Below are 8743 nucleotides of genomic sequence, written 5' to 3'. Positions count from 1 at the left end.
AAGATGTGTAATGCTCCCTATTCACCCGGATACCTCCTTTAGTGCCAGTCTCCTTCTGGATTTGGATGTACAGGCCTGGATTCCTCTTGATCCCACACAGCCAGTCCTGCTCTTTCTGTGGCTGGCTCCAGACACCCAAAAAAATGGCTTCTCCCTCCTCCAGGGACACTAGGGGAGGGCATCTCACTCCCTATTGGTCAGGCTAGCTCTTCTTCCCAGGGTTTCTCTTGTCAATCCTTTGACTCTACCCCTTCCTCTGAGCAGGTATGCCTGCTATCCTTCCCCAAATCAACAGAGGCCCTTGTTTTCCAGATAGTGCCTCTCCTCTCTCTCTCTGGGTTGCCAAGCAGACTGAGTCTGCCCTTGCCCTTCCCCTCGTCCCCCACACTCCCCACCAGGAACAGTGTGCCTCTTCTTGAGCTACCAACACACAGAGCCCCAGGAACCTAGGTAAACTCCTTGGGGGTTACAGATAGATACGGTAAAATGGTAAACATGTGGCAAAGATGCAAAGCTATGCCTGAATACCAACAAGAAAATCAGTGCTTAGAAATTTTCAAGAGAAGTAAAGACGGGAGCGAAGAGGATGCATTGCGCTGGAAGTACTGCAGCATTAAGGTCAGTGCTCACGCTGACAGAATAAAGGAGCATGTTGAAAGCAAGCAACACACGAAGCTTAAAGAAGAAAGTGAGCTTCGGGATAAACAGTCAATATCAGGAGCTTTCACCAGGGTTTTGATGAAAAAGAGGACACAGCGTGATTGTGTCAATGAATCTGTGCGTGCTCTTTGTTTTGCTGGACAACCGCTTGTTTATAGCAGAAGGGCCTATTGGTGACTTTGTGTGACAATACTGTCCAGCAGCAAAAACGCTTCCTAATGCAGACAACCTCACTCATAAGTCAGGAGTGATGGAAGCTCCCTAAATGTGGGAACTGTGCCCCACCCCCTCACGCTGCCCCTTTCCTTCATGTCCCTGCCCTTGTGGAGCCCCTTCCCCCTACATTCCACCCCGTGCCGCCAATTCCCCTGATGCCCCACTCCCATAGTGCCACTTCCCCCGCCCTCACACCACCCCTTCTCCCATAGCCCCACCCTCGTGCCAGCTGTTCCCCCCAAAACCCTGTCCCCTGTTTGCTCCTCTCTGCCCCTCCCCTCATCGCTCACCCTTATGGCCAATAAAAAGTCATGAGGCCATGTCCCCCTGGCTCCCCTGTTCTGGCATCCCCTTCGTAAGTATCTGCAAGAGAATGATGATGATTTCAGATCTAAACTGATTGAAGGAATAGATAGAAATGTGGTGTCTAGTCTGTTTTTTGACTAGATGCTTTGCACTGTCCAATTCTTGGCCTTCTGTTTGCAGGGGGTTTTTTTATTTTAAAGCAAACAGACCCACATTTTTTTGCACTGACGTGACATTCATCCCCTCTGTTTACAGCCGCAGCAATAAATGACATGTTTGAGATGTACCAGCTAACTTGGGAAAATGTAGCCACAACTAACATACATTCTGCTTCCTACGTGGCTAAATTTACACAGGAGATTAAACTCAATCAGAAACCAGAACTGCTGCATATTTCCTGTCCTGCTCATCTGATTATCATTTACTGGCAGCAGATACTGCCACAGAAGAAATGAAAGACATGAAATCTTGCCTGATTGGATTCGTGACCTTCAAAACAGGAAGAGGCTCAACATGAGTGAGGACACTTTCATAGGTGGCAGGCATGAGAGGCCAGGGGAGGCAAAGCCTCCCCAAACAGCCAGCCCATCGCCTTTGGAGTGCACCCCGAGGCCCTGCTCCCACTCATCCTCTTCCCCCCTCCCAGGCCCCGCCCTCGCTCTGCCTCTTCCTTCTTCATGGGGGCCTTCGGGAAGGGAGCAAAGAGGTGCTCGTGATGGGCAGGCAGTCTCAGGGGAAGGGGCAAGGAGATGCATGCAAGCAGTGAATGGCTCGGGGAGGGGGTGAAGGGGTGTGAGCAGCGGGTGGGGGTCAGGGGGAAGGGGGCGAAGAGGTGCAAGCAGCTTGCTTAACATCCTAGAAGTATCTGCATAGCATGGTTGCAGTTCACCCCGGTCAGAGCACCAGCCCCAGTTAAACCTTCAGAGCAAGACTTAAGTGGTGCACAAGCCTTTTGTTGATCCTGTGCCCCAGGACAAGCGACTTTATTGTAACTTTCCCTGTTTCATTTTATGTTTTATGCTTTGTGATATATTCATAACCCATGCTGAAAAGCCATGAGGCTCCACTGAGCTAGCAGTACTCACCAAAAATAAAATAGGGCAAAAATTAAAGTGAGAGCTAATGAAGTAGCTTCCCATGACTCTTGCAAGGCAGTTTTTGCATGGAAGCAGTTTGTTACAATGAAGCAAAATAAAAGGTGCCTAACAGGGCAGGATTTTTTTTAAAACTAGGAAATAGAAGATAAAATATATGACTTTGCTTTCTTTTTTGCCAAGTACTGCAATGTAGCAACTGCTCAGTCAATATCTTATACCAGGGCAATGAAATGAAACCATCAGAAATTCTTGCTCAGGGTGTCTACAGAAAGAACTTCCACAAAATATAGGGCCACATTCACCGGTTTGCTCTGGCTGCTTTGTACCACTCTAGCAATGCAGAGCAGCCATAAAGCTGGCTTAAACCAGGTTTATGGCTGTGTTGCATCACTCGAGTGGTGCAGAGCACCTCAGCACATCAGTAAATCTGACGCTGCACAGTAGTTCTTCTTTTCTTTCTATTAAAGGTATTATTGGGTTTGCAGAACCAAAGCAGCGAGCTGTATACGCTCTGATGTATGAAATCACTGCACAGAGAATTCTGATAGCTGTGCAATTACTGCTGTGCTCTAGTTGAGATCTATTCTGCTATCAGCCAACCAGGGAAGGAAATTTAAAGGGGCTGCGCAGCCTGAAGGTGAACACTCCCTTGCCCACAGTGCTGATGTGGCACTTCGATGGGGAAAGGCAATGGAGCCAACAGGGATGAAGTCTGCTTCCTTGCAGTGGCCCATAAGATGGAAGAAAATGAGCCCTACTGCGCTTGGGAAAGCTAGTTCCACACAGCAGTGAGGTGTGTAGGAACATTCCACGACTTCTGATAAAGATTATGCTGAAATTAGTCCACCCCTAAGATTGTATCAGGTCTCATGCCCTATACAGCTCCAGAGATGGGGAACAGGTGGACCGAACAGAGGGAGTTTCAGGCTAAGATAGGGGTTCTCAAACTTGGGGTTGTGACTCCTCAGGGGGGCCTGAGACTATTACGTGGGGGTCGCAAGCTGTCAGCCTTCAACCCCAAACCCCACTTTTCCTCCAGCATTTATAATAGTACTAAATATAAAAAAGAGGTTTTTAATTTATAAGGGGGGTGGCATTTAGAGGTTTGCTGTGTAAAAGGGGTCACCAATGTAAAAGTTTGAGAACCCCTGGGCTAAGATTTTCAAAGCTGACTCGAGGATTTAGCCTCACAGCTCCCATTAATTTAGTGAGATGCTAAATCAGCATTATGATGTTTAAATAAGGCTTTCCTGCTCTTGGGGATATTTTCATCTGTACCGAGCTTTATGTTATGTGCTGTGCTATATAGTACATCAACACACACACACATACTTGCACAGTGGATATATCCCTGGGCCGCCTGGATGCAAGTTAGTTAGCAGTTTATCCAGAAACTTTCCACCCTTCCCCCTTTTCCTTTACAGGTCATCCCTGGGTGACTTCACCCACCCTCATGAACTTAGATACCACCTATAAGCCAACAGCTCTGAGATCTAGCTATCTACCCTGACCCTTCTTCCTCTGCCCAGTCTCGTCTCTATGACTGTATCTCCCACATCTGCTACCAACTAAAACTCCAAGTGCTGAACACAGAAGTCCTGATCTTTCCCCTGAAAACTCCCCTTTCTACCACTATCAAAATCTCCACTATCGTTCCCATTGTGAGGCTTACATGGTTGGTGCCATATTTGATTCTCCTCTCTTCTCCCTACTAACTCTGGCTATTGTCCATGCCATATCCTGCTGGTTCTTTCTTTACAACATCTCAGAACTCAATTCACTTTCAGTTCCTCCCCCTCTGTATCACTCCAATGCTTGTCCATACCTTGGTCTTTGTCTACCTTGGTTACTGCCACATCTTCCCTTCTGTTTCTGCCCCCCAGTCTATCCAAAATGCTACTGCTTAGAATAGCTTTGTCTCCTGCCATTCTAGCCCTGTCATTCCCCTTCACCAGCTTCCCAGCACTTTCTGAATGTTCTTGTCTTAATCTTCAAGTCTTTACACAAAGCTGTTCCTACTCACAGCTCTGCTCTCCTCTCTTCCCATCTCCCCACTCCCTCCCTTAGGTCACTCCAGGCTTCTTAATAACTCCATTTGCATCCTTCCTCTGGGCTGTTCATTCTGAAGGGAACAGTCTACCGCTTCTTGTGCACTACTCACCCCTTTCATTCCCACTTTCTCGGTGACCATTTTAAATAATAAGGCTTAACTCCTCAAAGGCAGCCTCAAAAGTATGATCTGAACCTACTACTAAGGAACTAGCTTATTTGCCATTAAAAAACTAAAACCTGACTGTATTAGTTTGCTACTGCACTTTCATCTAGTGTCCTATAACGTATTTTGCCTGAATTGTGCTATCTAATATAAGAAAGACTAATTACTTTATTTTCACAACACCCTGCGAGGTTAGGAGATAGTATTATCTCCATTTTACATACAGGGAACTTAGACACAGAGAGATTAATATCAAAAGTATCCACTAAATTTGGGTGCCTAACGTGAGAGGTGAGCATCTGATTTTTCAGGATACTTGGCTTTATGTAGCACTTTAAATGCTCAAAATGCAACTGCCTTTGACTTCAGCTGCAGTTGTGAGTGCTCAACGCTTCCACAAATCAGACCCCCATGGTCTCAAGTCAGGCACCTAGAAAATGAGTTAGTGACTAGCTGTGAAAAATTTTGGTTTAAGTGACTTGACAGGCATCTCTTAGGAACTGTGTGTCAAAGCAGGGATATAATCCAGTTCTCCGGGGCAGAACTCAGCTGCCTTAATCATGAAACATAGGAGAGACAGGCTTCCTGCTCTCAATTCTGGAGCCTGGGCCTGGACCTGGACTTTGCATGGCACCCAGCAGCCTGAAACTGCAATTGCATGGAACACCCTTCTCAGCCCTGATCTGGAGTATGCCCAGTGCATACAGACTTATCACAGATTTTAGCTGTTAAACTCTAGCAAATCTAGAGCTTGTGACCTGTGTGTGACCTGTGATTTTTCACTTGGCCAAATTTGGATGGATTTTAACAGGGCTGGCACAAGGCATGTCCCTGACACAAATGCAACTCCCCTTCCAAATTTCAAGTCAGGCATTCTCTAGAAAAGGTCACCAGAATTATTTAACCTTTTCAAAACAATGTATTTTCCTAAGCCTGTTTCATGGAAATGGATGCACCGTTTTAACTGAGCTACAAACAAACAAAATAGCCTTCTGAGGCAGACAGCTGGCCTGGATCATTTCAGACCAAATGGCAAAGGTTGGCAAAGTTATAAGCAACTGAAAACAGAGTCTTATAATGAGCAATGTCAGGAAATCTTAATAATAGGCAGTACTACCAGCCCCACTTATAACAATTAGCCAGTGGAAATGTTAGCACTGACTTCAATGGGAACAAGAATGGGCCTTAGACTGGTATAACTCCTATTTAAATCAATGGAAGTAAGATACATAAATACTTTTGAGGATCTGGGCCTTAGTACCCATCTTCAAATATGTGTGCATATGAACCGGTAACTTTACTCATATGAGTAGTGCTACTGAAATGGGAATAGTCGCTTGTGAGCCATTTTAAGTATTTTCAAGGAAAAAAGTCTTAGATTGACATCTTGTTCAGGAGTTAAAACTACTTTCCCCTGTTACCCATTTCTCTCTGTACACAGTGACTGGGGTTCAAATAATGCCTGTGATAATAATATCAATAATGTACACTTGCAGATATATATTTCATGGTATTTATTGCATGCTGATGCTTTTTCCTTTGCTGCATTAGTCTGCAGTCCCTGTCTTAGTCCGCTTGCTAGACAATTAGTCTAGCTGGCTCACTGGAGAAAAACAAACAATTCAGTTAAAATACTTTCCAAACACAAACACAATTTAAATGACAATAAGTATAGGACATATTGAGAAATAACAGGGTTTTTGTTTGTTTAGAAAATAGAACTTCCTTATGTGTATAACAAATAATGCCACAGACTATTCCACGCAGAAGAATTTAGCAATCAAATGTACTTTTCATTGTTTATGCTCTTTTATTACTTTTACTTTTTTTGCCTTTCAGTTTGCACAATGAATATAGACTAGTCAATTTCGATTCTGTTTGTGGTCTGTTTGGAGTCCATTTCAGTTTCTCAGGCCCTAGCCCAATTCTACAATATTTGGATTGCAAACCCTGCAGATGATGTATATTTGCTTTTCTAAAATCTCTCTGTACATTGGAATTTTTTAAAAGTGGAAACATTTCTAGTAGGTTTTGTAGATTAAGTGTGTTATTACAAAACCAAAATTTGAGCCAAACAACCTAGACTTTTTTTTCAAGATGTAATTTTTATTTCCCATACTTCTGCAATTAGAAATTTGAAAATTAAATGCCTCTCCCTATGAATTTGCTATCTGACATTTGTTGTTTATAGAAAATAACACTGAGATTGTGTCCTGGTGCAATGCAGAATTACGTGGGAGAAGAAGGCTCTCGTCCAGGAGTGGCCAACCTGCGCCTGAAAAGGAGCCAGAATTTACCAATGTACATTGCCAAGGAGCCACAGTAATATGGCAGCAGCCCCCCATCAGCTCCCCCACCCCGCTCCCAGCTCCTCCCACCCACCAGCAGCCCCGCCAATCAGCTCCTCCCCATCCCTCCTAATCAGCTGTTTCATGGTGTGCAGGAGGCTTTTGGGTGGGAGGGGAGGAGCAAGCAGGCTGAGGGGAGGGGCCAGGAAGGGGTGGAGTGGGGGCAGGGCCTGTGGCAGAGCTAGGGGTTGAGCAGAGAGCATACGCCAGCACATTGGAAAGTTGGTGCCTGTAACTCCAGCCCCAGAGACGGTGCCTGTACAAGGAGCCGCATATTAAATTCTGAAGAGCCGCAGATTGGCCACTCCTGCTCTAGTCGTCAGGGAAAGCAGGGTCTGCATACCCAATATTGCTCCCTGCACCAGGAGCAAGTGGGTTGTGAGTGGGTGGAGATGGGCAGAGAGCGTGCACTGAATAAACTAGCTAACCAGATGTGCAGGGAGGAGTATGCTATCCCTTAAAGTCTGAAATAAACTACTCCTCTCCCCTTGCCCCATCTTGATGCAAAAGGGGAGCCTGGAGAGGAATTCTCTTTCTCTCTGGGTTGGAATTCATTCCTGGTATTCCTCTTGGGGCAGTGCAGCTACATGCCAGCCACATTCAGAGCTAAGGCTGAAGGCTCATTCTAGTACTAAGGATGTGATCCAAAGCCCACTGAAGTCAATGGGTGTCTTTCCATTGACTTCAGTAGATTTTGGATCAGCCCCTATGGTAGCATACCCCTGTAAAGAGGTTGCACCAGATTCTGCTCTCATTTACACCAGAGGCAATCCAGAGGGACTCTGTTGGCTTAAGTGCACTTACCCTGATTTTTTTATTGATCTAGCCAAGAACAGAATATGGCCAATTTATATTTGAGTCGTTTGACACTGGGAAAGGAAGATATGTAAAGTACTTACGCTTAGTTGTGGCAACGAACAGCTACAGTGCAAGAGATAGCTGAGAAGGAAAAGGTCAAGGGAGGACTGAGCGTGCGTGAAAAGGTATTCTGAGAGATCAAGAAGGCAGCTGGAAGCTTTGGAATGGTGCAAAAGCTTTTCCAAGCCTTGTTTACTTGGGCAGTATTCCAGGGTACTTCTAACCCACAGTGCAGTCAAAGTGGAGTTTCTACACCTCTGCAGAACTTTTTGTGGCAAGTTGAAAACAATAATATCCAGCAAAAATATGTGTTATCTAGCAACGGCTACAGCTTTTCTCCATGCTTTTGCTTGTGCTCAGAGCCTGCCACCAGGAATGGTGATTCTATAATGTCCTTTCCCCAGAACTAGTCAGTCTGCCTTTCTGATGGAAGTAGGAGCTGTAGTTGGAGAAACAGTGCTGGGTTGGTTTGAGCAGCATTAACTACCATAGAAATATGCTGAACATGGCAGTCAGAGAGCCTGCTTCCTTGCTCTACCCTTCACTATGTATCCCCTCCACGATTGCAAAGACCCAGCCACATGGAGTTCAAGTAGAGAGACTTATATCAGCAACTGGGAACAGCCACTGCGTCCCCTCTCCATTTCCCCTGTTCTATTTCAATACCATGTAAGATGAGGGAGAGGGAGGGGAGCGAAGCTCATTATAAAACAGAGCATGCAGCAGTCCAGCAGCACAAGTGGTAGCATAGTAGCAAGTTAATCTCTCTTCAGGCTTGTGAGCTTGGACAGCTTTTAAAGAGAAGAGGATCCTGCTTGCTAGACAGAATTATTTCCAAGTTTGTCTGTCAATACATAAATTGTATCACAAATCTGATGGATCAGAGGTCATGGGAACACTGTCTATCCCTTTAGAATAATAACATGATTATACATAGTACCTTCTACACTCCATGGCAATTGAGTCCTCTGAGTTCTATATTTGTTAACTTTAAGTTTCAACTAGTATTCCATTAGCAATTCTGATATAGTACTTCCCAATTA

This window comes from Eretmochelys imbricata, chromosome 3 (genome assembly GCF_965152235.1).
Source record: "Eretmochelys imbricata isolate rEreImb1 chromosome 3, rEreImb1.hap1, whole genome shotgun sequence".
In the NCBI taxonomy this organism is placed as follows: domain Eukaryota; kingdom Metazoa; phylum Chordata; order Testudines; family Cheloniidae; genus Eretmochelys; species Eretmochelys imbricata.
The sequence above is the reverse complement of the archived record's forward strand: the minus strand, read 5'-3'. Positions refer to the sequence as shown.